General features: G+C 36.1%; 2 pseudogenes; both read left to right on the forward strand.

Annotated features, from left to right (window-relative positions):
- Positions 1-570: 570 nt before the first annotated feature.
- LOC143582104 (putative clathrin assembly protein At4g40080 pseudogene) lies at positions 571-1,700 on the forward strand (annotated as a pseudogene).
- Positions 1,701-15,673: 13,973 nt separating this feature from the next.
- On the forward strand, positions 15,674-16,804 carry LOC143582106 (putative clathrin assembly protein At4g40080 pseudogene; annotated as a pseudogene).
- Positions 16,805-17,402: the final 598 nt, after the last annotated feature.

A 17,402-nucleotide genomic window follows, 5' to 3' on the forward strand; every position in this document is an offset into this window, starting at 1 on the left:
TGGCAAATGCAACAAGTTTACAAAAAGAATTACTCGGATATTATTTACTTATTGAGTATTTATGTTATATAGAAGTTAGACTTCCTTTTGTTGAGCCTCATGGAACAGTTAGTAGCTAATCAGGTTTGCTAGCTCTTTGTATACATAATACATATGTATAGAAACATCCCTATCAGTCTATACCAGTCTTTTATACGAACGAATATTCTAACGGTAACTTTTCTATACAAGTATACACATGCTCTATACGATGGGCACGTCAACAAAGATGCCATTATATAACGTAGATGGTATGCATATGGTATTTCTTTAGATTAAATGTGTGTCGCTATTTTATTATGTTCTTTCAAATTTCAATAAAGATTTGCAACCAATCTTGTTAATATAATCCTTAAATAGCAAGTAGGAGCAATTTGACACACTTGCATACCAATATTTAAATGTAGCGGCTTTCTTTGAAATAAATAAAACTTTCTTGAAACATCATCTTTCTACCAAGTTCACAATATAGTCAACCCTCTCTCTCTCTCTCTCTCTCTCTCTCTCTCTCTCTATAACCTCTTATCTCTTTTAAATTCATCAATGGATGATCCATGGTTGTCACAATAATAACATCAATCAACCATGAGGGATTTTATAGGCATCGTTAAAGACAAAGTCTCCCTATCCAAACTCGCTCTTTTCAATAAACCAAACACACTCTCTCTTCACGTGGCGGTCCTCCGCGCCACTTCCCACTCACCATCCACACCGCCAACCAACCACCACCTCGCCACCCTCCTAACACTAGGAGACAGCTCACGCGCCACCGCCTCCACCCTAATCCACTCCCTAATGAACCGCCTCCACCGCACCACCGACTCCCACGTCGCCCTAAAATGCCTCTTCACCATCCACCACATCATCAAACGCGGCCCCTTCATCCTCAACGACCAACTCTCCGTCTTCACCGCCACCGGTGGCCGTAACAACTTCAAACTATCAAACTTCCCCGACGGCGCGTCACCCGCCACGTGGGTCCTCTCCGCGTGGGTCAGGTGGTACGCATGTTACATAGAAACCATCCTTTACACGTCCAAAAACATTAGTGGGTTGGTAACTTTTGTGCATGAAAAGGAAAAACAACAAGATTCGATATCATCGTACATGAACTTCGATTTGGTACGAGATTTCACAACGTTGGTGTCAGTGATCGAACATATATGCAAAGTCCCAGATAATCTGTTAGTCGAAAACGACAAGTTGCTTCATTGTATCATGGACTTGCTAGCAAACGATTATTTATCAACGGTTAACGAAATCTTTCTCCGAGTCATTGAGTTCAAGGAACGAGTCAACTTGCTGAGTTTCAACGACTCGGTTGAGTTGAGTTCGGGTTTGGACAGTTTAAGGAGCTGCAAAGAGAAGTTGTCACATTTATTTTCGACTACAAAGCCATCGGTTGAGACCCTTTGGGAAATGATTGAAGAATTGAATAGTAAAATTGGGATGGTGAATAGTAAGAAACTAGGAAGAAAGGATGGTTGGAGTGAGTCAGCTCGGTTTGGTGACCGAGTCGTGAGAACGAGTGATTCATTGAAATTTTCGTCTGGTAGATTAAGATGGAGCCAGACAGGTGTTTGATTGGTTGTTAATAACATATTTATTATGTTTTTTATTTGGTGGCGTTGGGTGGTTGATTGGTAGATATTTTGTATTTGGATAGGCAGAGGGTCGACTTCAAGATATATTATGAAAATGTGATATTTTCTTAGTTTTTTATGTAAATTTGTTTATTTATAGATGATATTTTTGAATACCTTGTCAATTAATTTTCTTTTTTTTAAATGATCAATTTATTAAATGATAAGATAGCAAGTAGTTAGCCATAAAAACAAGTGAACACCAAAAGTACATCACCACCAAATTTAGTTCTCACCTAGGTTAATTAATAAAAATATGATATATATTTTTAATTGACATATTTATGTCATCATCAATCTGAAATAGAAAGAACTTTACTAATTTCATATTTAAGTCCAACACTTATGTCATCATGAATCTTAAATAGATATAATAGATATAGAACTCGAGTCATCCAGCACTTTATTTAAAAACATAATGTATTGGGTAGTTTTATTTATGAAAAAAAAAGGTAGGAGGTTATAGGTGTTGGGTTTATATGGATATTTTATACTTAGTTAACCATTTAACTAGTCACAATTAAGGCGGAAGCGTGATATAAACAAACTAAACATATGTATCCATGTGTTTATATATGTATATATTACAAGTTTATAGGAAATGTGTACATGAACAACCTAATTTATTCATGTTATAAGATTACCAATAATCTATTTATTAGAAATCCGAAGCAAGGATCAAATGATACGGAAAAAACTAAACTATCAAAGCTATAAACACTTACATTCTTAACCTTTTAAGAGTGTAGTTGATGTTGAAGAAGATGATGATGTTGATGCTAGACTTTCAAAGGGAAAATCCTCAAACGGAAGATACCCCGAGCCTCCAACACACACCGAACTTTGTTAGGGAGCTTGAACACGAATAATCGAGACCCGAGCCTCCTTTTTGATCTTGGCCGTAAGCAAGAACAAAGAAAGAAAGAAAGACTTGTGGTTGTCTAACTTGAAAAGTCACATGTGTTGCTTGTTAGAATATATATATATTCACACTCAACACATAATCAAATCTTTCATACATGGTGTTAGGTTTTTTTTTTTTAGTCAAGTAAAATTTACTCAACATCCACCATATCCATGACAAGATTTTGACCAAAACTTTGGGGTGTGGGGCCCACCCAAAACCGGCCCCAAAAATATATATATTTATTTATTTATTTTTATTTATTTTATACTTTATAAAATATATAAACACCCCATCTTTTATAAACCATTTTATAAAAGAACACATAGTTAAATAATCATTCCAATAATAATTATTTGAATAAATAAATTAACCAATTTTATAAAAGAAACCCGATTTTCTGAATGTATCGTGTTCTGTATTTGTCTCATAGATCTTATCTTAACAAATACATAATTGGTGTGTGTCTAACTCGTTATTGGGTATGACCCGACTTGGATCAAACACAACTAGCCACATTAACCTAATTATGTGTCTCGGGCATACGGTATTCCAACAATCTCCCACTTGCACGTGACTCATAAGAAGTTAATGCTAATGGTGAATACCGCCTAACAACAGGTCACCACCCTTAGTGTGTTTGACTAAGTTCCATTCAATAACATCATCCCCTTCAAGTCCATACTTGATATGATATAGGTAAGTCTTATCACTACATCCCTTTGTTACTAGATGTCCTGTCAAATCGAAGAGACACAGAGTGATCATTCTTTCAATGATTTAACTTAACAGGCCTTATACATCTAAACTCTCAACACATAAGAGGAACAAATCCCATCTTGACTGCATACACCCTTGTTGACATCTCGTATGATATCTGAGCTCTTTCTTACACGTTATCGTGTTACCGAAATAACAAAGAAGAGAGTCAAGTTATCAGACTTGATGAAAAACCAGATCCAATATGCATCTCAGGTCAAAGGACACAATGATACTCGCCTTTACTCAAGGATTACTTATGATCAGTTACACTAACTCCATGCAGTGATTCTTGAGAGCGGGTCAGTCCAATATTTGTATCCCACAAATATCTATGAACTTTGGTGGCAAACCTATGCCCTATATTCATCACATGAATATCAACCAATCCGGGTTCATAATAGTCTTACCTTCATACTTGTTCCCACAAGTATGATCGACTACGGACGTTTAGAACAACATAAGTCATTCATGGATTAAACATGCAAATATAGAACATAACTCATTGAATAATTAAAACATAATTAATTTTCATGAGATACCCATTACATTCGTTCTTATACAAACACTAAACACAGATTAAATCCACTCACTAGAATACCGAAGTCCTAATGCACAAACATGACCCTCATGCTTTGGCCTATCGAGGAGCTTCGTGAGTGGGTCCGCAATATTTTGATCGGTATGAACTTTATGAATACATATCTTTCCCTTTTCAACTTCATCCCTTATGTAGTTGAATCTGCGCTCAATGTGCCTCGTTTTCTGATGAGCACGAGGCTCCTTGATCTATGCAATAGCACCCTCATTGTCACAGAATATCTCTAGGGGCTCCTGAATGGTAGAGATAATCCCTAGATCCATGATGAACTTTTTCATCCATGCAGCCTCTTGGGCTGCCATTGAAGCGGCGATGTACTCAGATTCTGTAGTGGATAACGCGACAACATCCTGCTTCGAACTCTTCCAAGAGACAGCGCCTCCATTCAAAATGAAGACATATCCCGACTGTGACCGAGAATCATCTCGGTCAGTTTGGAAACTCGCATCCACGTAACCCTTTACGACGAGTTCCTCCTCACCAGACCCATATATTAAAAACATATCCTTAGTCCTTCTAAGGTATTTTAATATATTCTTGACAGCCATCCAATGACTGTCACCTGGGTTGTGCTGGTATCTACTCGTTATGCTTAAAGCATACGAGACGTCCGGTCTGGTGCACATCATTGCATACATAATAGATCCTATTGCCGAAGCATAAGGAACATGCTTCATCCTATCCTGCTCTTCCTTAGAGCTAGGACTTTGGGATGAGCTTAACACGGTTCCTCTAGGAATAGGTACCAAACCTTTCTTAGAGTTTTCCATCCTGAACCTTTTTAGGATTTTATCAATGTACGCACTTTGATTGAGTCCGATCAATTTCCTTTGTCTATCCCTATAGACCTTTATTCCCAAGATATATGTCGCTTCTCCAAGATCCTTAATTGAGAAACGACTACTTAACCACGCTTTAACGCTCTCCATACTTGGTATATCATTTCCAAATAAAAGTAAATAAGGAACATGATTATACTCCCACTAGCCCATTTATACACACACGCCTCATCACCGTTTTGGACGAAACCAAACGCTTTGATTTCTTCATTAAAACGATGATTCCACATCCGTGATGCTTGTTTCAACCCGTAGATTGATTTCCTTAACTTACATACTTTATCAGGATTAGATGGATCGACAAAACCTTCAGGCTGAACCATATGGACATCTTCCTCAAGATATCCATTAAGAAAAGCGGTCTTGACATCCATTTGCCATATCTCATAATCAAAATGAGCTGCAATGGCAAATAATATCCTGATCGACTTAAGCATCGCGACCGGCGAGAAGGTTTCATCATAATCAATCCCTTGAGTTTGCGTGAAACCTTTTGCTACAAGTCGTGCTTTGTAAGTATCTAAATTTCCATGCATATCGGTCTTCTTCTTGAAGACCCACTTACATCCAACCATTTTGGAGTTAAGTGGACGATCAACCAATTCCCAAACTTGGTTATCGTGCATGGATTGCATCTCGGCGCTCATGGCTTCAAGCCACTTGTCACAATCAGGTTGTGACATAGCATCTTTGTAGGAGATCGGTTCATCCGAATCGACCAAGTAGCAATCATCCACGAGAAATCCATATTTCTTGGGAGGTCGACTAATCCTACTAGATCTGCGAGCAACGTGTGTATGATCAATCATTTGATCACCTTCAACATCCTCGTGTTGAAAACTAGTATCGACCAACTGTGTATCATCCAGTGATTCTTGAACCTCTTCAAGTTCCACTCTCTTTTCACTAGGTCCTTCCATAAGGAACTTAGTTTCTAAGAAGTATCCTTTGCGTGAAACAAACACTTTTTGTTCACTAGGATCATAGAATATATATCCTATATCATCCTTTGGGTATCCTATGAAGATACACCTGATGGATCGAGCCTCAAGCTTATTTGGGGTGTCACGTTTAACATAAACTATGCATCCCCATACCCTTAAATATGAAAAGGATGGAACCTTTCCATGCCACACTTCATAGGGTATTCGATCCACCTTTTTGGTCGGGGCCATATTCAAAATACGAGCCGCTGTAAGTAGCGCATATCCCCAAAATGATGGCGGTAGTGAGCTTCGTGCCATCATTGATCGAACCATGTCCAACAGTGTTCTATTCCTCCTCTCGGATACTCCGTTATGTTGAGGAGTTCCAGGAGGATTGAACTGTGAAATAATTCCACAATCTCTAAGATGACATTGAAAAGCATCACTTAGGTATTCGCCTCCTCTATCGGAGCGGAGTACCTTGATTGTTCGGTCGAGCTGATTTTGTACTTCATTTTGAAATTCCTTGAACATTTCAAAGGCTTCATGTTTGTGTTTCATTAGATACACATACCCATATCGACTAAAATCGTCGGTAAAGGTAATGAAGTACCTTTCACTATTCCTACTAGTGGGCTTGAGAGGTCCGCATACATCCGTATGTATGATACCTAACAAGTCCTTAGCCCTTTCATTTGTACCTTTAAAAGGTTCTTTGGTCATCTTGCCTTGAATACAAGATTCACACTCATCAAACGAACCTAACTCATTTGTTTTCAAAAGACCATTCTTTTGGAGAGTATTTACACGATTCTTGTTTATGTGTCCAAGACGACAATGCCAAATGTAGGAATCACTCAAATCCTTTTTGAGTCTTTTAGTGGAAGTTTGATATAATGAGCTATTTGAGGTATTGTCATGAACCAATTCATAAATACCGTTGTTTGGTACAGCTTTAAAATAAAAGATACCATTAGATGATACATGCATTTCTGATTTTACAAATTTAAAGTCAAAGTTACATTGTCTAAGAAGGTGCACGGAAATAATGTTCCTAGTCAAACTAGGAGCATACAAAACATTTCTCAAAACAACTTCCAAACCACTTGGAAGCGATAAAGTGAAGTCTCCTCTAGCGACCACGTGCACCCTTGCACCGTTGCCCATGAAAAGACTCACTTCGCCCTTCTTTAAGTCTTCATTCCTTTTGAACCCCTGCAACCAATTGCAAATATGAGTTCCACATCCGGTATCCAATACCCATGTGTTAGAAGAAATAAGATTTAGCTCAATATTAATCATAAAGACATTACCCGAGGCATGCCCCGCATTCCTCTTGTCTCTTAGCTCTTTTAGGTAGACCGGGCAATTGCGTTTCCAATGTCCGGTCTCCCCACAACCAAAACAAGGATCATCCTTATGACCCCTCGGTTCCACAACCTTTTGTTTCTTTGCCATAACCGGTGATTTGCCCTTACCCTTAAGATGCACAGGAGGACCCTTTCTTTTTGCTACCTTAGCCTTAGAATTGGGTTGAGATCGATTCTTGGATTTACCTTCATTGATCGCAAACACGGGTAAAACCCTTTTACCCATGCTCGCCTCGGCTGTTTTAAGCATTGAGTGAAGTTCTCCAATGTTTTTGTCCCACCCATTCATGTTATAATTTAACACGAAAGTGTCGAACCTTTTCGACAGGGAGTTAAGGATCAAATCCGTTGCTAACTCTTTTGAGATGGGACAATTGAGCTTGGCGAGGCGATCAATGTAACTTTTCATCTTAAGTACATAAGTTGAAACTGGTTGATTATCATCCATTCTACATGCATGCAAGGCTCGAACCGTTTCAAACCTTTCAACTCTTGATTGCTTAAGGAACATTTCCTTAAGTTGAGTAATCATGTCGTACGCATTATGGTTTTCGAAATCCTTTTGGATTTCAGGAACCATAGTCGCCAACATGAGGCATGACACTTGAATGGAATCTTCCGTGTGTTGGACCCAATTCATATATTCGACCTCACTTCCCTCTTCCGGTTCGTTGGGGATAGGTGTTTCCAAAACATGATATAATTTTTCTTGTTTTAGAACAATCCTTAAATTTCGGAACCAATCCGAAAAGTTATTGTGGTTAAGACGGTCTTTAGCGAGAATAGATCGGAGAGGTACATTTTGGACGTTAGCGATTATGTTGTCGTCGACGTGTGCGGCCATCTGCAGAATTTTAATTAAGTTCATTTTAGTGTTTTACCTTTTTAATTATTAATACCCTTTTATATATATACCAAATATAATTAATAATTAAAATCTAGAATCCAACGATAAACCCGACTCCGGTTAGGTGACCTTTTTCCCATTGTCGGTTTATCAAGGTAGTTATTCATAACAATTGCAAACCCTTTTGCAACTTCTAGAGTTTATGGGACCGGTTCGAAATCATATTTCGTGTCGGCATGTTTATCCCATCAACACCTATTAGACCCTATGCTTGGGTGACCCTCTTCACATGGTTCTAATTTAAGTCGTCCTACTTGTATCAACTTGTAATATCAACATACAAACGGTTAGGTGACCTTTTTCCCATTTATATGCCAATATTACCTCAACATATTAATTTACTCTACGCGGTTAGGTGACCTTTTTCCCACTAAGAGCTTACTAATATGTTAAGCGTTATACAAAAGGATGGTGTTTAACTTGTTATCCTTAATTTTAAAAGGGTTTTTTAGTTTTAATAATTCTAGTTGTAAAACTTTAAATCATGTTCTAATATGCATTTAGTAACATGATTATTTTGAAACCATTTTCAAAATTCTAATTTATAATAAAACCATTTTATTATGGGCGTGAGACGGCTAGTTAATAAATCCATTTTATTAAACTACGTGTCACGTAATTACCGATAATTATTAGAACCCGTTTTATGTTTTGTTAATTAATTCTATGTGACGAAGTTGATATCCTAATATCTAGCAACCACATAATCAAACAATCAATTAACAAGCATACACAATTATACTAGACACGAGCCACTAAGTTAGACCACACTTGTTAGCCGAAACAAGTGTGTGTCTTAGGTCCGATCCTAAGGGACACATGACACATGGATGTTGTAGCTCCCACTCGATCCCGCATCCAAATGCTTCGAGCATCTTCTTCAACCCCGTTGTGATCCATTTGGCTTGAACTTGGGTCTTAGCTTCCATAAGCTTCCATTTGGGCTTAATTGGTGGGCTTAGGTCCTTTTGGGCTTGAATCCCCTTAATAGGCTTGTGAAACCCATTATCATCATACCCGGCCCAATAAGGCCCAAACTTCCAATTTTGCAATCTTCTTTAATTTTACAAAACAAATGTCCTAATACATTTTCTATAAAATAAAGATATTACAAATAATCTATTTATTACATACCCATATGAATAAATAATTACAAAATTACAAAATTGCCCCTAATTAATTATTACAAACCGAAACTTGAATAATTAATTACAATTACAACAAACATCCATTTGGTCTACGGCTCGGTCTAGTTTTAACAAACATAACCCGTTATGTCTTAGGATCCCGTTTCAAAACCCCTTGACTTTATCGAGCCTAGCCCAACCCATTTTGGGCTTGACCCAATAACTTGATTATGAGCTTCGGCCCACATGTCCAAAACACATGGGCTTCGGCCCAATGAAAGGTCTCATGGGCTTCGGCCCATTTAACCAAAAATGGGCTTCGGCCCATTTCACTTTCTCCCCTTTTTTTTTTTCCGGTTAGCCCATTAACCAAAACAAGTGGGCTTCGGCCCAATTTCACCCGAATTGGGCTTCGGCCCATTTACTCGGTTTTATTTTTTTATTTTTATTTTTTTTTTGAACAAAGCCAAAAATAATAACAAGATTAAATACAAAAAAATCATGCATGTTAATTTTTGTATAAAATCTTTCAAGGGGAAAAATATAAAACCGAAAACCCGAAGCTTAGTTTCCCGTATCCCGGCTCTTGATGCCATTTGTTGGGTTTCTATGGATATTTTATACTTAGTTAACCATTTAACTAGTCACAATTAAGGCGGAAGCGTGATATAAACAAACTAAACATATGTATCCATGTGTTTATATATGTATATATTACAAGTTTATAGGAAATGTGTACATGAACAACCTAATTTATTCATGTTATAAGATTACCAATAATCTATTTATTAGAAACCCGAAGCAAGGATTAAATGATACGGAAAAAACTAAACTATCAAAGCTATAAACACTTACATTCTTAACCTTTTAAGAGTGTAGTTGATGTTGAAGAAGATGATGATGTTGATGCTAGACTTTCAAAGGGAAAATCCTCAAACGGAAGATACCCCGAGCCTCCAACACACACCGAACTTTGTTAGGGAGCTTGAACACGAATAATCGAGACCCGAGCCTCCTTTTGATCTTGGCCGTAAGCAAGAACAAAGAAAGAAAGAAAGACTTGTGGTTGTCTAACTTGAAAAGTCACATGTGTTGCTTGTTAGAATATATATATATTCACACTCAACACATAATCAAATCTTTCATACATGGTGTTAGGTTTTTTTTTTTTTTAGTCAAGTAAAATTTACTCAACATCCACAATATCCATGACAAGATTTTGACCAAAACTTTGGGGTGTGGGGCCCACCCAAAACCGGCCCCAAAAATATATATATTTATTTATTTATTTTATTTATTTTATACTTTATAAAATATATAAACACCCCATCTTTTATAAACCATTTTATAAAAGAACACATAGTTAAATAATCATTCCAATAATAATTATTTGAATAAATAAATTAACCAATTAATTTATTTAACACTTTCAAGTAAGTATTCAGAAACCCGATTTTCTGAATGTATCGTGTTCTGTATTTGTCTCATAGATCTTATCTTAACAAATACATAATTGGTGTGTGTCTAACTCGTTATTGGGTATGACCCGACTTGGATCAAACACAACTAGCCACATTAACCTAATTATGTGTCTCGGGCATACGGTATTCCAACAATAGGTTGGATCGGGGGTTTCGGTCTCTATAATGGATTTTATTTTGAGTGTGAAATAAAAATGATTAGGTAAGTCAGTCTATCAATGATCTAAATTAGTTATTAAGAAAAGTGATTTCTTATTTAAAAAGTAGTTAGTTTTATATTACTTTTAATATATCAAAGTTGTAAACTAGAAATACATTTAGAAGAAATCAAGGTCAAATATATTGTTCTTTACATTATTTCAGTTGACTGGATTTTTGTATTGGAAAGAAAGTAAAAGATAACTTTTTGATTTTGTAATTGATCAAGTCCATTTTGTCTGAAGTAATAAAATTAGGAAACGATAACTTTTTTCTTTTGTAATTGATCAAGTCAAGTTTGTCATAAGAAATAACACGATCAAACAAAAAAGTTGTGTGTATCTTTCTTTATAACATTTCAAATTTTGAGTCATGATAAAAAACTTGTTCTAATAAATCTTTTTTCTGACTTTCTTTTGTAATTGATCAAGTCAATTTTGTCATTAAGTAATAACACAATCAAACAAAAAAGTTTTAGAATTGTGTCTGAGGCGGAAGTAGAGATCAGGTGTAAAATGACATCGCACGATTTGAGACGTTCGTGATGAATTCCATGGCCGGCCGTGGTGTTTGGATTCCGGTGTTCTTGGCTGAAAGGAGAGATATGAGGGGGGTAGAGTTTTGAGGGAAGAGAGAAAGAACGGTGGGTTTTGGTATAATTTATTAGGTCAAATAAAATGGGTTTGGTTATTATACATTGGGGATGTTAAAAGAGTTTTAACTTTTTGAGTGAAAAATTTTTTGAGTGAAAGATGACAGGCATGGATGACACGCAAATTTATATTTGCAATTTATGACACTAGTTAAAATGAGTGTCAAAAATCTTATAATTTTCAAAAATTATGACATTGTTTTAATGACTGGCACAATTGCGCGTCATAAATCACGCATGTCATTGTGCTCGTGTCATGGAAGCCCTTTTTTCTAGTAGTGATCCTAAGTGATAAGTGTATGCCATATATGTATTATGTGAAATGTATGAATGATTTCTTGTCGGTACATGAACGATCTTCGGAATTGCATGTACTGCCAGGAAATGGTTTGATGTTATATATATGTTGTAAGATGAAGAATGAATTATGTATGTACGTACAAAACCTTACGATTATGTATATAAAAAGTATGCTATGGAGGTATGGAAGAAAGGGTACCGAACCCTAATAATATCCGAGGTATGTACGGCGAATGCTCTTTATAACGTAAGGTTAGTTATGAATGTATATGTAAGAACGATAGACATGTTAAGTATGTAATGCGTACCTTTGGGCACGTATATGTGTATGTAAAGTAAGTTATGTGATTAACTAGAACTCACTCAGCGTAGCTGACTTTTAGTATGCACGCAGGTTAACAGGTTGAGACAACTGGTTTGAGGCGGGCACATGGCAAGATCGAAGAGGCTGACATCTGAAGATTTGTCGTGATGTTCTGATATTATCATTTATGTTATGTTTTAAAGACAAGTTAAGAATGTTTGTAATGAATGGTTGACTATTATTATTATTCCGCGGAAGTTTTAATTAACTCTGATTTGTAGAACTATGTTTATGAGTAAATCCAACACCAAAGTAGGGCTACCGGTAACGGGGCCTTACAGCAAGTATCGGCAACCAGCCGAATTCGCGTCAACTTGCCGTATCAATGTTTGTGTTTTACCACTACCTGTGTTTTACCGAACTGCCCAGCCAACGCGCAAGGAAAAACACTAGTTATAATTATATATACCATAGAAGAGTTGTAAACGATTTTAATTTTGCGGCTTATACCATAATTAAAAACAATGACCATGTGTTAACCTGACTTTCGAGACTGCCTGAATTCAAAGGCGTTTCAATGTTTTGGTGATAGTGGCGATGATAATGAAAACCGACAGCAGGTTTTAGTGTCACAAGTGGCGTAGTTGTAGTGATAGTGCACTGGAGCTTATGGGCAACACGATGGATTAAATAATGCATTGAATTAGGTAGGCAGAAAAAATATCAATAACTTAATAGAGAAGATGCAATATTTGCCACTTGTTGCAGTATGGCTTTAAATTCACAATCAAGTAAATTTATTAGCAAAAACCAACATATGGCCTTTAATATGGAGATCGTGACATAACATGCAATTTTTTGCATCTTTCCAACGGAGAGAAAGAAAACTAAACAATTAATCATCGATCCCCCAATATCAAGTCCACCTTAACCTCCTATTTGAGAAAATAGTCTCATTCCAAGTGTCTCATTCCAAGTCTTTCTAATACACCAGCACACAATAATGATAATTCTATGAATAATATTCTTTTTTCCCCACATCAAACCGTGTCGAAGAATGAGGATAAAAAATATCTCTTAACTTTGTAAGCAAACATTAAGCAATCTTGCACTTAATACCTCTCCAAACCAAAACGATGATATAACACAAGGTGAATAGGTGGTTTATTCTGCACTCTCTCTTCTTGGTGGTGCAAACTTGCGATCCCCTAATGCTCGGTTGATGATTGCAGGTCGGCATGTGGTCGCTACTTGGATCGAAACACCTGATTTGTTATTTTGCCTTTCTTGAACCAGGTTCATATACCAATTCAAGATTGATAATCGATAATTAACGAAAAACATAAAATAAAATTAAACTGACTTTTATTATAGCTAAGAAAACAAATATCTTAAAATACCTAATTACAATAACTTTTGTAATACGTACTATAACTTAGTTGAGGTATTTATATTACTAACCTAACTTGGTCAACAAGTTATCTTATAAAAACTCTAAAGCCTTTTAAAACGTTACAACTTAATGAGATACTTATGCCTGCCGGTCTTACTCTATTATTAATTAAAAACAAATATAATTGTTATATTAAATCTTATTTAACATGATCAATATTCTTAGATCATTTATTATTGTTTGTTTTACCCAACCCACTTTAATTATAATCTCTTATTCTCCGTTATACATATCTTCTCTCTTTTCTATAGTTGCTTTAGAGGTTGCTTAGTTAGTCAGTACCTGGCTACACTAGTTGATATAAAACTTTTAGTTCAAATTAAAGACCTGAATTGGGGCTTGGATGAAGAAATTTTAAACAATGGGGTAGGAACTCGCCGATAGGAAAGAGACGAAATTTGACAAAGAAAAGAGAGTGCTCGCCCCGACAAACAAAGACTGTAATCACGAGTTTTTCTCCGTTCCTCTCATATATCGCCGTAAATCCCTTAATGCTTTGGCTTTCTCTCTCAGTTAGAAACATATGTGACCCACAATCGTGGTTGTAAAAATTCCTTTTTGGTGTCGATTAATCCCCGATTAATCGCTAGTCGTAGTCGTTACCCCACCATATAGTTGCTGATTAATCGTTATTTGGTCAAGATCGGTCAACATTGAAAATTTTATATATAAATTTGGTATAAGTATGTATATATATTTGAAAAATTACATATAAATTTCAATCCGACTAATCATGACTAGTCCCTACTAATCTTGATTAATCGACAATCCCTACCCAACCGTCTGACTAACGCCTAATGATTTCTACAACATTATCCGTAACCAACCGTATATAAAGAAATTAAAAGAAAATAGGTTAAAGAGTATGGATATGTGTACATAAATAGAGTTCGAATAGACCATATTTTGCTAGAGTTCTTACTCTTGAATGAGTCTAAATTTTGAACGCTCGTACTTCATTCCCACACAAATGGGGTTAATAATAATGGTTTTAGATATCTAGGACATTTAAACAGAGGCTATTACTCAATAGTTTTATATAATTGAAGTATATATTAACTTAAATAATTATTTTCGGTTGATTTCATGACTAATAAATAGGATGTATAAAGTCATGAGTTTAGTTTTAAATCTCTAAAATGTCAAATGAGTGTTTAGTTGACAAGTTATAATATAGTAACTATAATAACAAATGCGACTGGTTAACGTATACACTAAAATCTTATAATAAATTAGTACACCTATATATTTTCTCACCCTAACTATAATAATATTATATACGATCGTCGATAAAGATAATCTAACGTTAACTGTTTTATACGAGTGTAAACCAACCTATGGTTCTTCGGTGTTTACGGGGTATTGTGTATGGTCCGCTATAATTTTTTTCAAAAATGAAATAACTTCGGGGGGTAAGGGAACCAAACGTATCAACAACAAAAAGAATGAAAACTTTTTGATTCTCAGCATATGCAGTCTTTCTCATGCATAACAACTTTTTGTTATTATGCCTTCAATATGCGGCCTACCTAACAACAAACTCGTTATCGAAGGCCGGCAAGGGGGGACGTTCCAGAAAGTCTCACACAATAGGCTTGACAATGGCAAATGCAACAAGTTTACAAAAAGAATTACTCGGATATTATTTACTTATTGAGTATTTATGTTATATAGAAGTTAGACTTCCTTTTGTTGAGCCTCATGGAACAGTTAGTAGCTAATCAGGTTTGCTAGCTCTTTGTATACATAATACATATGTATAGAAACATCCCTATCAGTCTATACCAGTCTTTTATACGAACGAATATTCTAACGGTAACTTTTCTATACAAGTATACACATGCTCTATACGATGGGCACGTCAACAAAGATGCCATTATATAACGTAGATGGTATGCATATGGTATTTCTTTAGATTAAATGTGTGTCGCTATTTTATTATGTTCTTTCAAATTTCAATAAAGATTTGCAACCAATCTTGTTAATATAATCCTTAAATAGCAAGTAGGAGCAATTTGACACACTTGCATACCAATATTTAAATGTAGCGGCTTTCTTTGAAATAAATAAAACTTTCTTGAAACATCATCTTTCTACCAAGTTCACAATATAGTCAACCCTCTCTCTCTCTCTCTCTCTCTCTCTCTCTCTCTATAACCTCTTATCTCTTTTAAATTCATCAATGGATGATCCATGGTTGTCACAATAATAACATCAATCAACCATGAGGGATTTTATAGGCATCGTTAAAGACAAAGTCTCCCTATCCAAACTCGCTCTTTTCAATAAACCAAACACACTCTCTCTTCACGTGGCGGTCCTCCGCGCCACTTCCCACTCACCATCCACACCGCCAACCAACCACCACCTCGCCACCCTCCTAACACTAGGAGACAGCTCACGCGCCACCGCCTCCACCCTAATCCACTCCCTAATGAACCGCCTCCACCGCACCACCGACTCCCACGTCGCCCTAAAATGCCTCTTCACCATCCACCACATCATCAAACGCGGCCCCTTCATCCTCAACGACCAACTCTCCGTCTTCACCGCCACCGGTGGCCGTAACAACTTCAAACTATCAAACTTCCGCGACGGCGCGTCACCCGCCACGTGGGTCCTCTCCGCGTGGGTCAGGTGGTACGCATGTTACATAGAAACCATCCTTTACACGTCCAAAAACATTAGTGGGTTGGTAACTTTTGTGCATGAAAAGGAAAAACAACAAGATTCGATATCATCGTACATGAACTTCGATTTGGTACGAGATTTCACAACGTTGGTGTCAGTGATCGAACATATATGCAAAGTCCCAGATAATCTGTTAGTCGAAAACGACAAGTTGCTTCATTGTATCATGGACTTGCTAGCAAACGATTATTTATCAACGGTTAACGAAATCTTTCTCCGAGTCATTGAGTTCAAGGAACGAGTCAACTTGCTGAGTTTCAACGACTCGGTTGAGTTGAGTTCGGGTTTGGACAGTTTAAGGAGCTGCAAAGAGAAGTTGTCACATTTATTTTCGACTACAAAGCCATCGGTTGAGACCCTTTGGGAAATGATTGAAGAATTGAATAGTAAAATTGGGATGGTGAATAGTAAGAAACTCGGAAGAAAGGATGGTTGGAGTGAGTCAGCTCGGTTTGGTGACCGAGTCGTGAGAACGAGTGATTCATTGAAATTTTCGTCTGGTAGATTAAGATGGAGCCAGACAGGTGTTTGATTGGTTGTTAATAACATATTTATTATGTTTTTTATTTGGTGGCGTTGGGTGGTTGATTGGTAGATATTTTGTATTTGGATAGGCAGAGGGTCGACTTCAAGATATATTATGAAAATGTGATATTTTCTTAGTTTTTTATGTAAATTTGTTTATTTATAGATGATATTTTTGAATACCTTGTCAATTAATTTTCTTTTTTTTAAATGATCAATTTATTAAATGATAAGATAGCAAGTAGTTAGCCATAAAAACAAGTGAACACCAAAAGTACATCACCACCAAATTTAGTTCTCACCTAGGTTAATTAATAAAAATATGATATATATTTTTAATTGACATATTTATGTCATCATCAATCTGAAATAGAAAGAACTTTACTAATTTCATATTTAAGTCCAACACTTATGTCATCATGAATCTTAAATAGATATAATAGATATAGAACTCGAGTCATCCAAGCACTTTATTTAAAAACATAATGTATTGGGTAGTTTTATTTATGAAAAAAAAAGTTAGGAGGTTATAGGTTGGATCGGGGGTTTCGGTCTATAATGGATTTTATTTTGAGTGTGAAATAAAAATGATTAGGTAAGTCAGTCTATCAATGATCTAAATTAGTTATTAAGAAAAGTGATTTCTTATTTAAAAAGTAGTTAGTTTTATATTACTTTTAATA

The sequence above is a fragment of the Bidens hawaiensis genome, unplaced genomic scaffold (assembly GCF_021521415.1).
Source record: "Bidens hawaiensis isolate Kalapana, Puna unplaced genomic scaffold, B.hawaiensis_p1.1 tig00031452_1, whole genome shotgun sequence".
Lineage (NCBI taxonomy): Eukaryota > Viridiplantae > Streptophyta > Magnoliopsida > Asterales > Asteraceae > Bidens > Bidens hawaiensis.